This window comes from Camelus dromedarius, chromosome 1 (genome assembly GCF_036321535.1).
Source record: "Camelus dromedarius isolate mCamDro1 chromosome 1, mCamDro1.pat, whole genome shotgun sequence".
Taxonomy (NCBI): Eukaryota; Metazoa; Chordata; class Mammalia; order Artiodactyla; family Camelidae; genus Camelus; species Camelus dromedarius.
In genome coordinates this window covers 75,315,364-75,337,763 of record NC_087436.1, presented here as the reverse complement: position 1 = coordinate 75,337,763, position 22,400 = coordinate 75,315,364, and the positions used below count along the sequence as shown (strand labels likewise).

The window sequence follows — 22,400 nt, the reverse complement described above, 5'->3', positions numbered from 1 at the left end:
AACTCTGCAGATGTACTAAAAACCACTGAATTGTATACTTTTAAATGACTTAATCATATGGTATGTAAATCCTATCATAATAAATCTGTCATCATCATCATCATCATCATCATCATCATACAGTGGTGGCTGAAACAAGTGGCTAAACAATAAGGAAATTTTTTCTTAACTAAGAAGTTCAAAGGTAAGGTGTTTCTAGGCTTGGTTAATTCAGTAGGTCGACAGCAACACTAAGGACCCCAATTCTGTTCTTTCTGTTCTGACATGCTAAGGTGGCACTCTGTCCTTAAGCTTGGTCCCCTGATGACCAGAGTATTTCTGTAGCTGTTCCACAGCAGCAGATACAACCACAGCCAGAGGAACAATAGATGGACTCTCTCCTGAATATCCTTTTGAGATTTCCCAGAATCTTGCAATACATTTCCCTTTGCCTCTCAGTGTCCAGCATGGCATCTTATGCCATGCCTTGACCCATCACAAGCCAGGGAAGGGAAGCATGGACATGCCTAGATCATCGGCCTTCAAACTGACGGTATTAGAGTTCGGTGCCCCTGGGGCTGCATGAAGTCTCTGCAAGGACACAGTGAGAACAGATAATTTAAAGCAATTTCAAGACCCCACATCCGTATGCTTTCTAAGAATAGGCTAAGCCTTTCACTAACTTTCCATGCTATAAAAGAGAGGCATATCTCTCCCCTATCCTGAATTTTCATTCAGTGTAATGCTCTGATATGTTAAAATCTCAGGAACACCAAACACGGGCCATTTTGAAATATCAATGTAGGTGTTAAGAAGGTACTCTAATAATTCACAACTCATCCTTCTGCAGATCAGGCAATTAGGAATCCTTTGCCTTTAATAAAATTGAAGAGGGACCTAATCAAGTTGTCAGCTGATCATTAAAAATTATTTTTAATGATAGATTACAATTGATTTTTGGCCTATAACTTAGAAGTTTAGAAGGAGTTCAAAGAGGCCATAATAAATTCCTTCCTTTCCTATCTACTTATTATGTGAACAGGATTTCACTGAGTTTACATCCAGACAAGTGAAAAATGGGAATAGAATTGATGCTGAACTGTGTCTCATCTAGCAATAAGTAATACGCATTCTACATGAGCTAATTGAAGGGAAAAAAGGCCCATCCATCTCATTAAGAGATGTGTTTCCAATAAAACTGTACTTCCTAACATTTAACAAGTATTTATCAAAACTTGTAATGTATTTGTGTTGTTTTGCTCAACTGTGGTAACTCAATTCAAAAGAAATTATTTAACGTTCAAAAGCCTTATGTTCACAGGAAACATTACAAATGTTTTACTTTAAATTTATATACATATTTTGTTGCAGAGAAGTATAATAGGGCAATCAATAAAAGACTTTCAAGCATAAATATAAATTACATAAGGATAAATTCTGTGGGTAAATTGGATCAGAAATGAAAGTTTGAGAAAGAAACAATGTACATTTCCTACAAAGATGAGTTGGTGTATTTTTTATAGATGATGGTTGGAATCAAACTGCTATAATATTCAGATTCCATTGAGTATCATTGAGTGTACTGACATTTTAGGATAGAACTGTAACAGTCCTTAAATGTCAATGTTTTCCATATGCAAAAAATTACATCCACTGCAACTCATGCATTTTATGATAAAAAATTTTAAGTATGAAACTGTAAGTGTTTAAAGAGGAATACTGTTTTCAAAATTATTTTTGAGGGGATATGAGTAGAAAAGAAGAAACAGAAAAAGAGCACTGACTTAGGTCAAAGAAAATTCATCACCAAGCCTGGGGAGGGGCCCCACCTCTTCTAAAGGATATGGTCATGAGGAAAGTGCCTGGAAATAATTAGTTCCCTGAGGAAGGAGGGAAGGGGAAGAAGAACAAATCCTTCTTATGTAAGTAGATTTTCTGTCCACCTATTCTTGACCTACAATGCCCTGAGGCAGCTGCCACGGCCTAGAGTTCCCTGCCATCTACTTCCAGACTCTGTGGCACCTATATATCTCTAGGTGACATGAGCAGGTGGGTGGAGGTTCCATCATAATGAGGCTGGGAGAGCCAGTGATAAGATTCTTGCCAATTTATCTCCCAGGTTTGTAAGAGGGTCTGAATCCCAAGGAGTATGGTTCTCTCAGTTTTACACCCAGGATCTCCTTTCCAGGTGAAAAATCACTCTGAGAGCCTGGGGCAGGGGGAGAGTGGTAAGTCCGTGTGTTGCTCAAAACTATACTTAGAATCACTGTTCTTTCTTGGTCATAAGTTTTCCTACAAAGTCTATGCAGGTGTTGTCCAATACGGTAGCTACTAGCCACATGTGGCTATTTATATTTAATTAAGAATAAGATTTATAATCCGCTTCCTCCAGTTTCACACTAGCCACATTTCAAATGCTCAATAGTCACATGTAGAGTGGCCACCAACACACATATAGAACATTTTCACTGTTGCAGCAAGTTCTGGAAGGTTCCACAGCGTCAAACGTCATCCTCATTTGTGGGATTCTTCTCTCCGGAAACCTGTTGTCCCTCCTTAGTCTTGCTTGCTTATCCTTGGCTCCATACTGTCCCATCCTCCGAGCCTAAGACATCACATCACATGTCTGAATTCCAGTTATTCTCAGGGCTGAAGCTCCTTCCTGTGGGGATACCAGGCCCCTGACAAATCACAGAATATAGCTAAACACTAGTTTAACATATACAAGCTTTCAGCGCCAGGTAGGGAGGTCTTGTTTTTCTAGCACAGGAAGGAGGACGGATTTGGGGGCAGCATATGCCAACATCATCCACCTGCACATCTCAGTTCAATTCGGATTCAGCAAGACGTCTTAGGACAGATTTAAAAGGTAATGTAGTTATGAAGAATTTAAAAGGAAAAAAAGCATAGCCTTGCCACACAAATGGAAGATCAGAAGTCAACTGAGAATAAATATTCCATAACTAGAAAAGAATTTCAGGTGGTAAAGTGAGCCCAAAACGAATGCATCCCAAGACGCACCTCATGGAATGTGTGCATCTCATGTGTGTCTTGTAAAGCAGCTTTGTACAGTTTAAACAAGTATTTCTGGCAAAAGCAGAATTGAGCATAGAAAATATTATTTCACACTGCATTTCACAAAGCAGACACATCACTAGCTATTCACACGTACAAACTCTGGACAATAGAATATTTCTTATTAAGATAAAACCTATTCCACTTAGAAAAGGTTGTTTTTTTTTTTTGCTGACATCTCTTCTATGATAGAAAAAAATGACTTAAATGTGTGTCTGTACATATATATATGGACACGGAAATATATATATATATATACAAACAAACACACACACATATAAAATGACCAGGAAATAAGGCTCAACAGCTTTGCCCAAGCACTTACCTAGGCTTCTACTCCTAAACGCCTGAGCGCACCAGCCTCTCCTCTACATAACCCTGCTGAACACAGCAGTTACGCCTCCTCCTCTAACCCGCAGCAGTCCGTACAGGAATGCTCTCTGCAGCCCTGAGGGAATAAATCAATCAAGCCCTTCCAGACATACACACTGTGGTATCTATTTTGGCTATTCATACAGACCTTTGTCGTTAGTTCCTGTTTCCTAGCTGTGCCCCAAACAGGTGAGTTGGCCAAAGAGCTGAGTAATCAAAGGCGAGATGTCATTCCTTTTGTGTGGTATGTGTTGCACATAGTAGCACACCTATTGATGCTTGGGCCCAATCAGGGATCCAAAACATGGCAGTTTTCAAGACAGGACTAATGGCAGAATAGTTTTAATGGTTAGACACCAAAAAAAAAAAAATCATTAATGATTAGATACCAAAAAAACAAACAGACAAACAAAAAAATGGTTACACACACACACACAAAAACTACAATAAGGAGATAACTGTAAATATTGAAAACGAAAGCTCTTAGGTCTGGCTCCTAATTTTTTCCATGTTTTATTACATCATCAGTTTGGGGTAAAAACATGAGATGTTAGAACAGAGGAATGTAGATGAGAAAAGCTGAGGCATATACCAAAGAAGAAGAAGGAGGAGCAGGAGGAGGCGGAGGGGACACAGAGTTTAGGAACCATGCCCAAAAGCAGAGACATAGAACAACTTCCACACTAACACTGAGCTGTTTCTGACATCCACACAAAGAATCTTTACAAGGAGATAAAACAACAATAAGAAATGAAACAAAGCATTAAGCCATGATTTTTAAGGAAGGTTCTAGCTATAAAAAGCCATGCGATGCCAATGGCCCCCAAAGTTTTTTTCAGAAAGACCCTTTTAACTTACATTTCTGTTTCTTTGTTCTTTCTCTCCAGTATATCCCCCAATGTTTCCATACAGTTCTCTTACATAAATACTCAAATATTTTGGACTCACACTGACAGAAAATTACATGGGTCCTTCCACACAAGACATCTTCAATATCCTATTCTTTCCTACCCAATTCCCACCTACGTTCCTTTGCCTGAACTACCAAAACTCAGTCAGCTTCTCTTCGGTTTGAATCAGTGGCATCTATAATCCTTGAGCTGTAAGGACTCCCCTCTACCATACAAAACTCATGCTGAGAAATATCAGCACAAGCATGAAATGCAACTTACGTCTTAACATTGAGTCACTAACATTCTTTGATTAAATACAAATGGGCTGTGTTTTGATCTCCTTTCCCTAAAAGCAGTCTTTGAGGGTCTCACTGAAGAGAAGAAAATAAGTTTAATATCCTAAATAAAGTTTCCTTACACTTGGAAAGGAAAGCTTAATTCATAGCCACTAAATTAAGGATAGGGAAATTAACAAACTTCTTAATTTCTCCAATATCACAAAACTTCTATCTTTCTTCCATATTTTTAGGAGTCAAAGAGGGGGAATTTTTCCTTTTGGACACTGTAACTCCAAAAACCCTAGAAATGATAACCCTTTCAGATAACGGTGTGAAGCTCCTAATACCTGAAGTGCCCTGGTTTACCTTCCTCTGCTCCCATTCCTCACAGTTGGACAACGAGTTTGCCACGGAAGCTGTACAGCGAATCATCAACTCATTCCAGAGGACTAGCCCCCACTCATTGAGCTCCATCTTTCCAGTCAATACATTTTCAGTCTCCATTACAGGCTGTTTTCTCTTTGTACCAGTCATTTATCAAAGGAAGATAAATGAAACAAAGAACTAAGTATCCAAGAAATGTTCCAAACAAGCATTTCAAGAAAACAATAAAACATTCCGTTTCAAAATGCATTAATATCTAACCTACCACCCATTTACTTCACACCCTTCCAAGTCACCAAAAAAAATAAAAACCAACATGGCCCTAATTCATCAATTCTGCCCATGTCTTTTGCTGTGTATTCTTTTCAAATAAGTAAAGGTATATTATAGAGTGAAATGGGTCCAACTTTCTTAACTTCAGGTAAAGGCAAGTAAACATGGGTGCTAGCCCAGGGCTGACCACAACGGGGGTAATCAAGAGAGAAGGCGACCTGATTCCGATGATGCTTTCTCTAGCCTTGTTGATCAGGCCAATCAAGCAGATGGCAGCTCTCACTTAAGGCTTAGTAAACAAGCCACACAGCCTCTAAATGTCTATTTATCCTTGTGGAGAACATCTGCTCCCGTCTCTCTGGCCAGCATCCTCTCATTGTTAAAACTGCCCTCCTCTACTTGGTCATGTGGATAAATCATAAGGTTTCTTCCTCCCCGATGAGAGCGTGATTATATCTGGGGGTACAATCCTTGACTCAACCAGACCAAGCAGAGATTCTCCTCGAACTGTGACTGGCGATATCACTCTGAAAGGCGGCTCTCAGTGAATACGAGCTATTTGAACTGTGTAAACCAACGCTGCCACCACAAAGAGGCTGCCTAAGATGGTGCCAACCCAGAGTAACGCACAGCCAGGAGAGGTGCCATGTGAGCACAGGGGTGCAGCTGCACCTGGAGTTAAACTCTTGGGCTTCCAGGTTAAGGGAGCAATAAATTACAGGCTTTGCTTGGGCCAGTTTGAACTGCGTTTCCATCACTTACACCGAATCCTAAATAATATAATCTATTTACTTTTTCCTGCTTTGCTTTTCTCCTTGAAAAAGAAACTGGCCTAGGTGGTCCCTGCCACTTAAAATCTGATTCCTCTCCATCCATCTACCCCTTCTTAATTTTCTCCATCCACAGTTTCTTTATTCTCATAACTCCTATCCCCTCTCTCCTCTGGTTCCATACTCTCTACTTACAAGCTTTCTCCCTCAACTTTTGACATAAAATGAGTTTTCCCCCTTATTAGACTCCAATCAGAGAAAGACACATTTTAAAAAATAATTTTAATCACAGGGTTTGAATTGAGTACTCTGCCTTTCACTTAACATTACCTCATAAATTGTCTACACGGCCAAATGCTCTTCACATCTATTATTTTAATGGCTATATAATGTCCCATGTCAACTTAATCTACGATGATTTACTTAACCACTCCTCTAATGTCTAATATAGGCATTTAGATAACTTCTTAGTTTATAATATAAATAATGCTGGAAAGAACACTTTATCTATCATTTTTTGTCTATAATTTTTTATCTATAATTTTTCTTTCTTCTAAATTGATTCCTTAGAGCAAATTTCCAGAAGTCTCATCAAAACTAGATTTGATCATTTAAATTTTTTTCTAATAGGTGTAAGATGATATCCTATTATCAGTTTAATTCTTACTTGGGTTATTAACAATGATTCTTCTTAATATATTTGTTTGCTACCTGTATTTTCTTTATAATACTAATTCTTTGAAAATCTGTATTCTATTTGAGTTTTTTTAGTTTTACATTGTTAGATATTTTTTGAATTTTGTCAAATTTGTCAATATTGTCTTCCATTCCATTGCCCTTTAAACATCAAGCATCCAAAAAATCAAGCGTTGGTTTCATCCTTACGTCAGAATTCTCTATTAATACCAGCCAACAGGAGTGAAAATTAGTACAACTTCCCTGAAGGGCAATTTGGTGATGTTCATTATACATGTATACAAAATACTTTCTAAAAATGTATATCATGTGGCTCAAAAATTGTATTTCTAAGAAATTTACCCTCAGGAAATAAAGGGGTGCAAGAATGTTCATCACAGTGTTTCCTACAATACTAATATATTGTAATATGAATACCAATTAATAGGGATGGCTAAAATAAGCTACAGTGTATCCATGAAGGATTTATAATATAGACCAATAAATACTGACATAAAAAGATATTACGTAGTATTAAATTTTTAAAAAGTGACAAAAAATGCCTATTGTGATGTCTGTTTGTTACACACACACACATACACTTATAAAAAAAAGTTCTGTAATAAATTTACTTAATATTTAGCAGTAATTATTTTCGTTTGTGGAATTACAGAAATTAAGAGAGATGTTTTCCTTTTTTATATTATATGTTTGTCTGGCTTCTTTTCTTTTAGAACAAGCTTATATTACTTGAAATATAATAAATAAAATAATATGGCTATTCACATTTAGAAAAACCAAATCATCATCAACAATTGGGATGATATTCTGGATTTTGTGGTTTGGTTTTTTAAAAAACCTAATATTTACCCTTTTCAAGTGTTTTCTTCTTAACTCTAATTTATTTATAGTACAAAAAAATGAAATTCTTAGTTTTAAAGATAGACTCTGGCTTACTAAGTATCCTTGACCTTAATAGATTTGCATAAAAACACTTCACAGGAATACACATGCCTTGATGCTCACAGTATTTCTTCTATTATGCTTTATATTTATCTCCTGACTTATAATTGAGGTTTTTTCCTCCCAGTCATCAGTGAAACAGAGTAAGAAATGTAAAAAGATGTTTTTTCTTCAACAGCTTAATTCATTCTACTAAAGAACCATGAGTTAGTTTCTCTCCTTTTCCTAAGCACTTGAGTTATCTTAGTCCCATAAAATCTTCCTGTCTTCTCCTCCTAATTCCTCAAATTATTAAGAATCTTTTCTAGCAGTTCATATTTTCCAGAGGTCCTACCATTCCATAAAGTATCTTATCACAGTTGATCTTTCTTTTAACAAAAATATATTTTAAATGTAGGAATGAGAAACCTGATAAAATTCAAAAAGCTAACAAAAGATAATAAGTTCTGTTGTCCAGCATGAGAGTAAAATTATACTCGTCAAAATCTGGGGTAGGATATATAAAATAAAGTTTTCAGTTTAAAAATGTAATACAGTAAAATGTACTTTATTTATCTTAATACTATCCAGAACATAATTTAATCTTTGCAAACTGTGAAGTAGAAATGAGCAATGCCAACTAAAGAGGAAAGAGAAAGATTCCACCACCACCTGAGGGGGAGTCATTATGAACATCCATATTAAAGGAGTGGATTAATGCCTATTAATAGAGAGATTCACTTGACATAATGCCAGATGATCCTGTTTTTGCTGAACTATTAATGAACATAACAGTACTGACTCACTGTTGGAATATGTCTGCACATTGATCTTTTTTTTCCCAGCAATGATGATCGGTTACATGGAGCCACCTACACCCTCTCCAAAGCTCTGCAGAGGAACTATAACCGGACTCTGCTGAAAAAGAGAAGAGGGAGGGACAGGGCAGAGGAGGCTGCCATGATTTCTCACTTCCAACAATACACTAATCAGTTTGTAGTGATAGAGTTTGAATTCAAGAGCAAATGATTTCCATTTCAAAGGGTCCCCTAGAAAGTAATTCAAATGCTTTATTCCAGGCCCTATGTGATCTGGAGTTTAAAAACCCCTTTCCAGTGTTTTATCCCACCACTGCTCACACTTTAATCAAACTGGACTGCCTTTGCCACTTCTGCATTTATTCATACTGATCCCCTATCTAAAGAGCCATTCCCTCATCTCTTTCAATTCTAAACTGACCCTTATTTTAAGGCCAAGATCAAAAGTGATTTCCTCCATGAATAACAGTATTATCAATCACTAGCACACACTTGCTACTTACTAGTGGGCACTTAACATGAACTCCCCAGTACTTTCATGTATTATCTCATTTAACCTTACAGGAGCTCTATAATACATGCACAACTATTACCAACATTTTAAAGATGAAGAAAGTAGTCCAAGGTCAAACAGCAGTGAAGAGCTCAGACTCAGACTCAAGAAGTCTGAATCTAGAGCTCCCACCCTTAACTATGCTTCTATATTCTGTGCTGACACTTATCTCAAACTGCTTTCAACTGAGTTCATGATCTTACTGTAGGGTATCAGAATGTTTTCGGCTACAGTAATATTAAATACTATTTATACTGGCGTAAACAACGAGGGAATTTCTTAGCTCATATAACAATTCTCCAGGAATGTCAGTTCTTCTGCTGCTTAAATTGGCAGATCAACAACCAAACTCCTTAAGAAACTAAACTCTTCCCATCTTTTTCCTAATGGTTGCAAAACAGTTGCAGGAGCTCCAGGGATCGCATCTTCACATGACAATGTTCAAAGACTAAGTTTTAAAATTTCCCATTAATATGGGAGAAAATATTTGCAAGCGATATGACCCTTAATGGGTTAATATCCAAAACGTATAAACAGCTCATACAACTCAACATCAAAAAATAAACAACTGGATTTAAAAATGGGCAAAAGACATAAATAGACATTTTTCTAAAGATGACATACAGATGGCTATTAGGCACATAAAAAGATGCTCAGCATCACTAATTATTACAGAAATGCAAATCAAAACCACAATGAGATACCACCTGACACCTGTCAGAATGACTATCATCAATCAACAAATAAATGTTAGCAAAGATGTGGAGGAAAGGGAACCCTTGTACATTGTTGGTGGGAACACAAATTGGTGCAGCCACTGTGGAAAACAGTGTGGAGCTTCCTCAAGAAACTAAAAATAGAACTACCATATGATGCAAGAATCCACTCCTAGGTATATATCTGAAAAAAAGAAACACTAATTCAAAGATACATGCATACCAATGTTCACAAGTAGCATTATTTATAACAGCTAAGACATGGAAGCAACTCAAGTGTCCATCAACAGATGAATGGATAAATAAAATGTGGCATATATATATACAATGGGATATTACTCAGTTATAAAAAGAATGGAATTCGGCCACTTGCAACAACGTGGATGGACCTAGAGAGTATTATGCTTAATGAACTAAGACAGAGAAAGACGAAAACTATATTGTTATCACTTATATGTGGAATCTTAAAAATAAAACAAACAAATGTATATAACAAAACAGAAACAGTCTCACAGATGTAGAAAAAAACTAGTGGATACCAGTGGGGAGAGGTAAGGTATAGGGGCAAGACAGGGGCTTGGGATTAAGAAATATAAACTACTATGTATAAAATAGATAAGCAATAAGGATACATTGTACAGCACAGGGAAACAAATAATCTATAAAAATATCAAATCACTATGCTGTACACCTGAAACTAATACATTTTAAATCAACTATATTTCAATACATACATACATACATACATAAAATTGAAAACCCAAACCCCCCAAAAATTTAAAATAATAATAATAATATAATATCTTCCATTAATAAAGCATTCCTGTTTCTCCTGAGGTTTCCATCTTGTGAAGGCATATCGCCTTACAATGCCAGGGCTGTCTTATCCCTGGGAAGCTGGTATGATTGAGCTAACTAGTAAATTTAAAAGAGTAACTGGTCGTGCTTGACTCAGTTTTGTCTTCCTCCCTCTTCTAGGAAGCAAACCTTTCAACCAAGAACGTAAGTTTTCTTTTGCTACTTCAAACAGTAATTCTTACCTGAGCAGTTCCCCCAGGAAAGTTCTGTCTGTGATGCCTGGTCTGCTGGATTGTGGGGGTTTGGAATCAGTAAGCCTATTTGGCTATGAAAATTAAAGCTATATCCCCCACTTTAGCTTCACTGATTAAAAAATTAAAAGGTGATATTTTTAATTCTATACTTATTCTTTGTTTCAGAGCTGGGGAGGAGAAGAGTTCTTTCAAGCACCCAAAACTTAGTAAACTTCCAGGCATATCTCATTGCCCACAACTAGGTCATATTCTGACCCCTAAATCAATCCCAGCAAGGGAATATAAACTTCCTAATTAGCTTGCAACTAGGATTTACACAAGTCATGTGGGAAATGGGTGGGAACTGGAAAAAAAATTAGGACTTTGCCAGTAAAGAAAAGGAGAAAAGGGGCTGTTGAGTAGAGAACCTAGGATTTATAGCTCCTACCTTTTAGATCACATGGAAGTTGATCAATAAATACCTGGAATTCAGATGGATCACCACTACTAAATACACCCACAGCAAATATGAGGAGGAGAGGGTTCTTCTAAGTCACTAACTTCAGGCTAGGATTTTTTTCTGTTTCTGTTCTCTCATCTCTTAGATCAAATCCCCTCTAGATTATAGGGAAACTCAGTACAGTAAGAGCACCAAAGAATAAGTATATCTGTTAATAATTCTCTCCCACTCACTATTACAAAACCATTTCAAGAATGTAAGGTACAAAAAACTATGAAATCTGCTCTCCAGTGTAGACACCCTCCTCTCCCCAACCCCTCCCACACCCATTCAATTTCCCCTTGGAAGAAAAGAATGACATAAATTTAATAAGTAACCAATCTTGGGAGCTGTCAGGAAGGAACTCACAGGTCATGGCCCAAACTCAAGCATCTCCTGGGTATTAACAATAAACTCTCTTACTATGAAAGCTTTTGCCTTCCTTCTTCCTTTCACTTAGTTTATAAACTCTGGGAAACTAAGAAATTATTGCTAAAAAGAATTTGGCTGGCATACCAGAGGCTATGTACTTATTTTACATGAAACTGCTCAGATTTTTAAAAATTATTTTGTGCTGATTTTATATTTAAGTGCCCCTTCCTGTCACAGAAGCAAAATGCCATCCATATGAAACTTTCAAAGCCAACTTTTCTTCAGAAACTTGCCATTCAAATTCTAAGAAAACAGGGGCTGGCTTAATTCGTAACTGTCATTGGCTATTTATATATTATCTTTTCCCTTAGTAAGCAGAGGGCTTTAAAAAGTAAGTAACTCTAACAAGATAACATCATAAGGTGTCATCAGTGAGTGACAGTTCTCTTCTAGGGGATATATACATACACATATGTAAATGTATATGTATAAAATAAACATGTATATATACACATATATTTTGTGGTTATAAACAGACAAATGAAGAAAAGTAGGTATCAGATTGTAAGGCAATGTGGAGCAAAAATGACACAAACTTAAAAAAAAAAAAAGTGTGTGGAATGTATGGTCTGACCAGAAAATTAAGATATATGATCATGCAAAGCATATTTTGAACAAATTAATATGGCTGCCATGCTCAGCTGCATCTTCTAAATTCAAAACAAAGCATGAGAAATGTGTTTGTTAACTTAAAACATCTGTTCTTACCACAAGAATATGAATAAGAACGAAAATGCATAGGATTATTCATCAATAAAAGCACAAAATCTCTTGTGTTATTCTTCTCACACAATTATTCTCAGAAGATATGAATTCTTAGAAGAGGAACGGCGGGCAATTTATAAAAACCCAGCAAAGAAACAAGAATCATCTGAGGCATGTAGAGCCCAGTTCTCACCGCCTGTTATCCAAAGGTACAAAATTGGTCCCTTTGAAGAAATGCACAGGAGAAATCTTCGTTGTATACTCTGAAGTAAGGAGATTTTCTCACGCCCTCTAAGGGCTTCCTTAAGGCAGAAACACACAGCTCTAATCTTCAGTCCACACAAGTCAGAACCCACATTAGAAAGGCTTTTGGAAATCATCTAGACCAAGCCACCATTATCTCATTTATGATACTGGCTGTCCAGTCTCCACTTGAATAACTCTAGTTAAAGGAAGCTCATTACTTCTCAAAATTTATTCCAGCACCTAGCACAGTGATGATGTGCTGCTGATTTTCTGCAAAAAAAAAAATTAGTTTCTACCTCAGAATAATTACATTTTAATAAAGAGTAGCCCCCCACTTAAAAACATATCACTCAGTATTTAAAAATAAATGAAGAATCCTTAAAAAATGATGAATTCTTGTTATACTATAATGGAGAACAGTGATAGCCTACAATACCCAATATTAAGGAAATTAAGGAATAGCTGGTTTTATTAATTCCCTTCTGAATATGCCCACAAGATGCCAAGTACTCCCCCGACTGCTGACAAGTTCAGGGTGTTTAAAAGCAGCTGACCAAGCAAGATTCATGAAGTGTTTAGTGGGGACTTTGAGCACTTAATAGGGAAAGCTTCCCAATTCTCTTCATTTTTCTTCCCCATAAAAACTCTTGAGCTTGTTGATGAACACCAGCACTGACACCAAGCTGAGACATTTTCATTTCTGTGGGCTACCTCTCTTGTGTTATGGTTTGAAGTAAAAGAAAATAATGCTATATAGCACAGCAACTTTTGAAAAGAACACCAGCACTGAAGAGCTCTAATTATCTCCTTTAAACCACCTTAATTTTAATTCATAAGGTTTACAGATTAGACTAGACATTTTCCATTTTTTTCCACCACAATATACAGTGAGTAACACTCCCAGGAATATATCAAACTTTGACAAAACACCAAAGATATTTTGTAAAAATTTTAATAGACGCAAATCAAACCCACAATGAAATATTACCTCAAAACTGTTAAAATGACTATTATCAAAAAGACAAAAAGACAAAAATACAAGTGTGGACAAGGATGTGGAGAAAAAGGACCTCTTATACACTGCTGGTGAGGATGTAAACTGCTGCAACCATTATGGAAAACAGTATGGAGGGTCCTCAAAAAAATTAAAAATAGAATTACTTTATGATCCAGCAATCCCACTCTGGGCATATGTCGAAAAAAATGAAATCAGGATCTTGAAGAGATATCTGCACTCCTATGTTCAAATAGCACTATTCCCAATAACCAAGATATGGAAAGAGCCTAAATCAACAGAAGAATGGATAAAGAAAATGTGAGATATATATATATATATAATGTCTATATATATACAGCCTTAAAAAAGAATGAAATCCTGTCATTTGCAACAACATACGTGGACCTGAAGGACAGAATGCTCAGTGAAATAAGCCAGATGCAGAAAGACAAATACTGCATGATCGCACTTATATGTGGAATCTTAAATAGTTACAGTCATGGAACAGAGAGTAGAATGGTTGACAGGAGGTAGGGGGAAAAGGAGGGGGAGATGTTAGTCAAGGGGTACAAGGTTTCACTTATGCAAGACAAACAAGTTCTGGGGATCTACTGTACAACAATGTGACTGTAACTAACAATACTGCACTATATACTTGAAAGTTGCTAAGAGAGTAGATCTTAAGTGTTCTCACTACGAAAGGAAGGAAGGAGCAATCCCACTTTTGGGTATATATTTGGAGGAACTCTAATTCAAAAAGAGACATACACCCCAGTGTTCATAGCAACATTATATACAATAGCCAAGACATGAAAACAACCTAAAGGTCCATCAACAGTTGACTGGATAAAGAAGGTGTGGTATATTTATATAATGGAATACTACTCAGCCATAAAAAGAATACAATAATGCCATTTGCAGCAACATGGATGGACCCATAGATCATTCAAAGTGAAATAAGCCAGAAAGAAAGAATACCATATGACATCACTCTTATATGGAATCTAAAAAAAGAAGAATAAAAGGACTATGAACTCATCTACAAAACAGAAACAGAATCACAGATACAATAAACAATCTTATGGTTATTGGGAAAAGGGGTAGGAAGGAATAAATTTGGGAGTTTGAGATTTACAAATGTTAGCCATATATAAAAATAGCTATATATAAAAACAGATTTTACAAAAAAGGTTCTCCTCTACAGCACAGAGAACTATGTTCAATATCTTGTCATAACCTTTAACGAAAAAGAATATGAAAATGAATATATGTATGTATATGCATGACTGGGACATTTTGCTGTACACCAGAAATTAACACATTGTAACTGACTGTACTTCAATTTTAAAAAAGGAAGGAAGGAAGGATGGAAGGAAGGAAATAATAACTAAGTGAGGTGATGGAAATGTTTATTAGTTTGATTGTAGTGATTATTTCACAACATATACATATATCAAATCATCAAGTTGTACGTCTTAAATATAAATAGTTTTTACTTATCAATTACACCTCAACAAAGCTGGGAAAAAATGTAAGAGAATATGTAGGACTGATTGCAGGTGAGAGCTCAGCTGTAACTCCATCCCTTCTCTTTCATGTGAGAAAACATATCAAGCAATATGGGAAGAGTAGTGTTGTAATAATTATACATGTATGTATATACGTATAAAGTAATTATATACACAAACAGCAAACTCAGGTACTTTAACAAATTTCTTGTGACTTTCCTCAGACTGCTAACAACAGGACAGTGAGGGTAAAAACCACCCTTGAGACTAAAATTCAAGCTTAAGTACTAGAGTAAGTTAAGAATTTTAAAGCCCTACCTATCAAATTACCCAGGACATATTTCACAGAACTAGAACAAATCATAATAAAATTTATATGGAACCATCAAAGACCTAGAATTGCCAAAACATTACTGAAGAGAAAGAAAGAGGCTGGAGGAATAACTCTCCCAGACTTCAGACAATACTATAGAGCTACAGTCATCAAGACAGCATGGTATTGGTACCAACACAGACATATAGACCAATGGAACAGAACAGAGAGCCCAGAAATGAACCCACAAACTTTTGGTCAACTAATCTTCGACAAAGGAGGCAAGAATATACAATGGAATAAAGACAGTCTCTTCAGCAAATGGTGTTGGGAAAACTGGACAGCAGCATGTAAAACAATGAAGCCAGAACACTCCCTACACCATACACAAAAATCAACTCAAAATGGATCAAAGACTTAAACATAAGACAAAATACAATAAACCTCCTAGAAGAAAATATAGGCAAAACATTATCTGACATACATCTCAAAAATGTTCTCCTAGAACAGTCTACTCAAGCATTAGAAATAAAAGTAAGAATAAACAAATGGGACTTAATGAAAATTACAAGCTTCTGCACAGCAAAGGAAACCATAAGTAAAACAAAACAACAACCTACGGAATGGGAAAAAATTTTTGCAAATTAAACCAACAAAGGCTTGATCTCTAGAATATATAAGCAGCTCATATGACTTAATAAGAAAGAAATAAACAACCCAATCCAAAAATGGGCTGAAGACCTAAACAAGCAATTCTCCAAGGAAAACATACACATGATCAATAGGCATATTAAAAAATGCTCACTATCACTAATTATCAGAGAAATGCAAATCAAAACTACAATGAGGTATCACCTCACACCAGTCAGAATGGCCATCATTCAAAAATCCACAAATGACAAATGCTGGAGAGGCTGTGGAGAAAAGGGAACCCTCCTACACTGCTGGTGGGAATGCAGTTTGGTGCAGCCACTGTGGAAAACAGTATGGAGATTCCTCAAAAGACTAGGAATAGACTTACCATATGATCCAGGAATCCCACTCCTGGGCATATACCCAGAAGGAACCCTACTTCAAAATGACACCTGCACCCCAATGTTCATAGCAGCACTATTTACTATAGCCAACACATGGAAACAGCTTAAATGTCCATCAACAAATTACTGGATAAAGAAGAAGTGGTATATTTATACAATGGAATACTATTCAGCCATAAAAACTGACAATGCCATTTGCAGCAACATGGATGCTCCTGGGGAATGTCATTCTAAGTGAAGTAAGCCAGAAAGAGAAAGAAAAATACCATATGAGATCGCTCATATGTGGAATCTAAAACAAACAAACAAACAAACAAAGCATAAATATAAAACAGAAACAGATTCATAGACATAGAATACAAACTTGTGGTTGCCAAGGGGGTGGGAAGGGACAGATGGGGATTTCAAAATTGTAGAATAGATAAATAAGATTATACTGTATAGCACAGGGAAATATATACAAGATCTTATGGTATCTCACAGAGAAAAAAATGTGACAATGAATATATGTATGTTCATGTATAACTGAAAAATTGTGCTCTACACCGGAATTTGACTTTGTAAAATGATTATAAATCAATAAAAAATGTTTAAAAAAAAGAATTTTAAAGCCCTAGAGCTGCACAGCCCAATACAGTAGCCACAACCCACATGTGGCTGTTTACATCTTAATCTTAATTAATTAACATTCTGCAAAATCTAAGTTCAGTGCCTCAGTGTCACTAGCCAGATCTCAAGTGCTCAATAGTTCCATGTGGTTCATGGCTACCATACTGGACAACGCAGCTCTGGAACATTTCCATCACACACAGAGTTCCATTGGCTAGCACTGTGCTAAGGAATCTTGGAGAGGATCTACTCCAACTCTCTCATATTACAAATTTAGAAACTAAGACCTCGTTTCATTCAAGTGACTTACTCAATACCACACAACTAGTAATTACAGAGCCAGGACCCAAACCAAGAAACAGCCTGGCTTCCATTACGCAGTCATGTCCACTTCGACATCTTGTTGCCACATAGGAGATGTGAGCGTCTGTTCCCTGCCCAGCACAGTTCTGGGTTCTTTCCCAGGCGCGCTCTCAGGTAGTCCTCACATCAACCCTATGAGGAATATAATCCCCACTATATAGATGACGAAACTGGGACTCGGCTGTTTAAAGTATCATATCTGAGGCCACATAGCAATTATGGAGCAAAACCAAGATTTAAATTCCAAAGCCTGGATCTTTCTACCACACTATACAATATATAATGAACACTCCACATTTTAATTCTTCTTGAAAACTTTTTCTTCCTTTCAAATGTGCTGAAAGTCAGTGCCCCACTTTGCTCACTCTGTCAGCATTTGTGAACAAAAGTATTTCAAGGAGGACAATCCCAACACTCAACACTTTTGATCCAGGGGAGAAGAGTCGCCGTGTCCACCTTTGCCAAGCGTAACTGCTTCAGAGCAACAATAACAGCAGCTGACCTTGCCTGCAGGTCACAAGCACTGGGCTAAGTGCTTCCCACCGACCTCCTCTGCCCTTCATAACAACTCGATGGAGTAAATCGTTCCTCACACTTCACAGACATAAAAACGGAAGAGGCCAACCATCCACCCCCAGGAAGAACCTATAAAGGAGAATTGTTGGCTCGTGGTGATGCCACAGGCAAGTGAAATTCTTTTTACTCAATATAGATAGAAAAAAAAAAAAACAGGAGATAAGTGAAAACTTTGAAATTTAAAAATAAAATCTATTTTCTGCCTCGCACTTGAAGCTCCTGTCACAGTTAAATATATTAACTAAGTCGTTTCCCTCTGATGGATTCCTGATTTAATACAGTCACACTGTCTCTCCCACCAGGGCTGACTTTAGAGAAAGTCCTGCGAGCCCAGTGGTATTGCAGGGTAAGAAACACACCCCCAAACTGATGACACAGTGTTTCTAAAGGCAGAGGAGCTTCCTGGGTATTTTAAGTCCCTTCTGGTAATTTCTGACCTGAGAAAGGCAGGAAAGACAGTGTTAAAACAAGGGACAACTGAAGTCAGTTCACAACTGAGAGATGCTTACATGGAGCTTAGAACCAAATTACCCCAGAGTGTCACCACAAGTCCACAGAGCTGTCAAAAGTTGGGAAAGATGACACGTTGTTGGGGATGTGTGTGGGTACATGTATGTAATACAGCATGTATTATATATTAAGATGGAGTGATCCCTCAACGTTCTCTGCGTTGTGTGGTGACTTCAGTGCGCACTAGGGCAGGAGAGCCTCAGCTAAATGGAAAGGGGTTAGCCAGGGACAGCTGGCTTTGCAGAAGGTCAGGACAGAGACTGGCAGAGACAACTGTGTGGCAGGTGCAGCCGGGAGGGAGTGGGCATAGAAGGCTGAAGGGGAAATCAGATCGCTGTGTTCGAAGACAACAAGCAGGCTGGTGTGGCTGTGAGAAACAGCAGGGTTGGTGTCAGAACCGGGTTGGAACTCCCTCTTCCTCTAACGCTGACCAGCAGTGTGATTTTGAGTAAGTGACTTACTTAGGCTTTCTGAGCCTCAGTTTCCTGATCTGTAAAAATAACACCTATTTCCTGGGATTGTGGAGAGTATGAAATATACAGCAGGTGCTGAATAACTGTCCCTTCCTCTTGTTCTTCTCGGTTGTAAAGAGGAATTTTATTATTGCAGAGAAGTGCATGCCAGGCACTGCACCTGGGTGTCTTCCCCACATTAACTTTCTTATAAAAACCCTTCAGGAGAGGCTCTGTGTATTCCCATTTCATATAAGAGGTGACAGAGATTCAGGAAGGTTATGTAACTTGGTTAGAGCTGGTTTGTAGCAGACGAGGAAGAGTCAGAACAAAGTCTGTCGGACAACAAAGGCTGTGAACGCTCCACTCTATCTGGCAGCTTCCCAGGCAACAAGTGATGAGATGGAAAAGGTGTCAATGGAAGGAATCCTCACAAGACAAGCTGCAAGTTAGCGTCTAGCAACCAGGACCTGGATCCATGCTCTCATCTGCTTGGGATGTTTCATGGAATTCTGGGCATGGCTGATGCGTTGTCATTTTCAACTAGACCTTACTTTCCACTTCTGGTTACTCACCTGAGAAACGAAGGAAGCCCAAGAACTTCACACCCCTGCCCCAGTTTCCCTACCTATAAAATGGAGAGTTTGGACCACGTGACCTCGGAAGTCACTCCCAGCTCTAAAACGCACGTGAGTAGAATTTACAGGGTTTGGGTCTGGACACTATGCCATCATCCTCAAAGCCAGCTCCAGACTGTGAAGCCTCCCACCGCAGAAATCCTCTCACCCAGGGAGTTGTTTAATCAGAAAATCCTGGAACAGTACACGAATGTTCTTAAACTCTATTTGAATTCAAAGTACATAAATGCACATGCATTCAGTTTCACTGATGCAGGTGCAGGGCTTTTCTTCAAGACCAGGCCGGGTGGAGAGAAAGCAGCAATGAATTACACAGACAATTAGCTATGGCCAGAACGCATCATGCCCACTTCTAGTTTGAAATTCCTTAAAATGGAAAGAGAATTTAGTGGTTGCAAATAAATCCGAATGCAGAATCTCCCTGGATCTTTGTGTTTTTTCCCCCATCTTTTATAGCTGTTTCTCTTACACTTAATTTGACAGCAAATTTTTAGTGACTCACCTCTTTTTAAAGTATTCGACACAGTTTCCCTCGAAACAGGAGTGCTATTTCTTTTCATATTCACCTTTCAGCAGTTTAATTAAACTGTAAGTCAGATTTTGTCATTCCTCTGCGCTAGCTCCTCCAGTGGCTCACCCACCTGACTGAGAGGACAAGCTAAAGTCCACACAAGACCCCATGTGCTCTGTCACTGCCCACCTCTCTGACCTCCTGCCAACCTCACCCTGCCCCGATCACGCGCTCCAGCCACACTGACCTCCACACTCCTTCAAATAGCCAAGCAAGCTCGTGCTTCAGACTTTACAGGAATCCTCTTCCTCTACATATCCAGGGCAGCTAGGTCTCAGTGCCCTCCTTCGGGTCTTTGTTCAAATGTCACCTTACCTTCTCAGGGAGGCCTTCCCTATCCCCCTCTTTCAGGTAGCCACCCTCGTCCCCTGTTCAGCCTTTTCTATCTCCCCACCCCATGCTATTTTCCTCCATAGCACTTATCTGCCATTCTAAATACTCTACTCATTAGAATCTGACCTTCAGGAGGGCAAAGATTTTGTCTGTCCAGTGATGCATTCTCAGTGCCTAGAATAGCAAGTCAACAGTTGTCACTCAATAAATATTTGTTTAATAATAATCTTTATTGCTGTGGTAAATATATTGTTTCTGACAGAGCTGCATAAATGCAATAAAAAGCACATCAGGCTGGAGAGGTGAAGGAATGCACTTAGCAGAGTCTTGGTAAGCTGAGAAGCCACTGGAGGGGTGAGGAGTGGGCCGGTGCACACACCTTGAACTTGTTTGAACCAAACCAACCTCTCTACATACTTTATGCTTTCACACTCAAATGTACAACACCACATAGCCATATCAAACACAGAAGGTAGTCTAGCCACTTTTCTTCAGATTCATGCAGAACAACAGAAAGAAGACATGTTGTTTTGTTCTGGTCCACCCCTTCATAGTCAGTTACCTTTAGCAAATCACTCTCTCTCATCCCTGGTCCTTCATTAAAAAGGGGGAGGGTGTAAAATAACATGTGGCCCATCTATTTCACTGGTGTATTGTATGCATTGGATGAATCCATAGATACGAAAATATATTGAAAAGCTATGAAGTACTCTGTACAATAAGCAGTTTTCTTTGTATTAAGATGGACAACTAACTTGTCTTATGATATCACTACAGCTGCCTAAAACTGATGATGCACTTTGATTTTAAAATGATTCCTAAAATGTATTAAAGAATAAACAGGAGGAAAAGTAGGCTTTTAAGGGCATGGAATGAGAAACAGAGTGTAAAATGGCTTTTTCCTGATTCTTTAATAAAAAAAATATAAGGAAGGAAAAAACCCATAAATCTCCAGAGCAGTAACTATATTACATGAAGTTCAGATTCAAGACTACTACTATGAACACCTATAATTATCTAGACTCAAGATACATCAAATATTTCTCATCTATTTCAATAGCACAAGGATAATCCAAGATGGCATATTAGTATCATACATGTCAATAGCAGGTTGGGATGTAAATGAGCAAACCCTTTCCAACCACCTGAGTTCTGTTTTTATTACAGCATTTATTAAACCAGAATAAAAAAGTGGTGAAGAATGACTTGTCACACCATTTATTAGAGTTGATGGAGTGTAGACGGTCTTTTCAATAAGGCCTTAACACACTGTTATGCACCACAGTACATTATTAATGAAAAGAAATGCAGGAGACTTGCATCAGTTTTTCCCCCAAGTCATCCTGACGTTACATTCAAAATCAATTCTACTCTATGTGGCAAAGGTTCATAGATAAAATTTTAATTTGTTTGTTGTTTACCAAAACTTACATGTCTAATTCAAAGCACCAGTCAGGAGCTTCCATATTGTACTCAATAATCGTACATTTTTTTGGAGGGGGAGTTCAAAGGAAGAAGCAAATGCAACAGGAAGATAAACAAATTGTGCCCTAGTTCATATGTGACAAGAGAATAAGATCTAATTTTCTCTCTGATTGAAAGAACTCACAGGGCAGCCATGGAATGCAAATTGTGTTGGGGGTTTGAACTGCTTTTCCAATACTTGAGTATCCAAATGGAACTAATTCATTCTGGAAAAGGTATTAAGTAATTGAGCATGATTGTGCCAGGGTGAGGGATAATCCTCAAACTGTGAAGGAAAATAAACATATTTCACAATGACAGGGTCACCACACTCACTCAGCACCCTCAATCAAGCATTTTACATTCAAAAGAAATAAACCAAACATAT

At 37.7% G+C, this 22,400-nt stretch overlaps 1 protein-coding gene across 2 annotated transcripts in view; it reads right to left on the bottom strand.

Annotated features, from left to right (window-relative positions):
* The window catches only part of FRAS1 (Fraser extracellular matrix complex subunit 1), a 408,983-nt gene that overhangs the window by 379,209 nt on the left and 7,374 nt on the right, over positions 1 to 22,400 (bottom strand). The gene's annotated exons all lie outside the window — the stretch shown is intronic.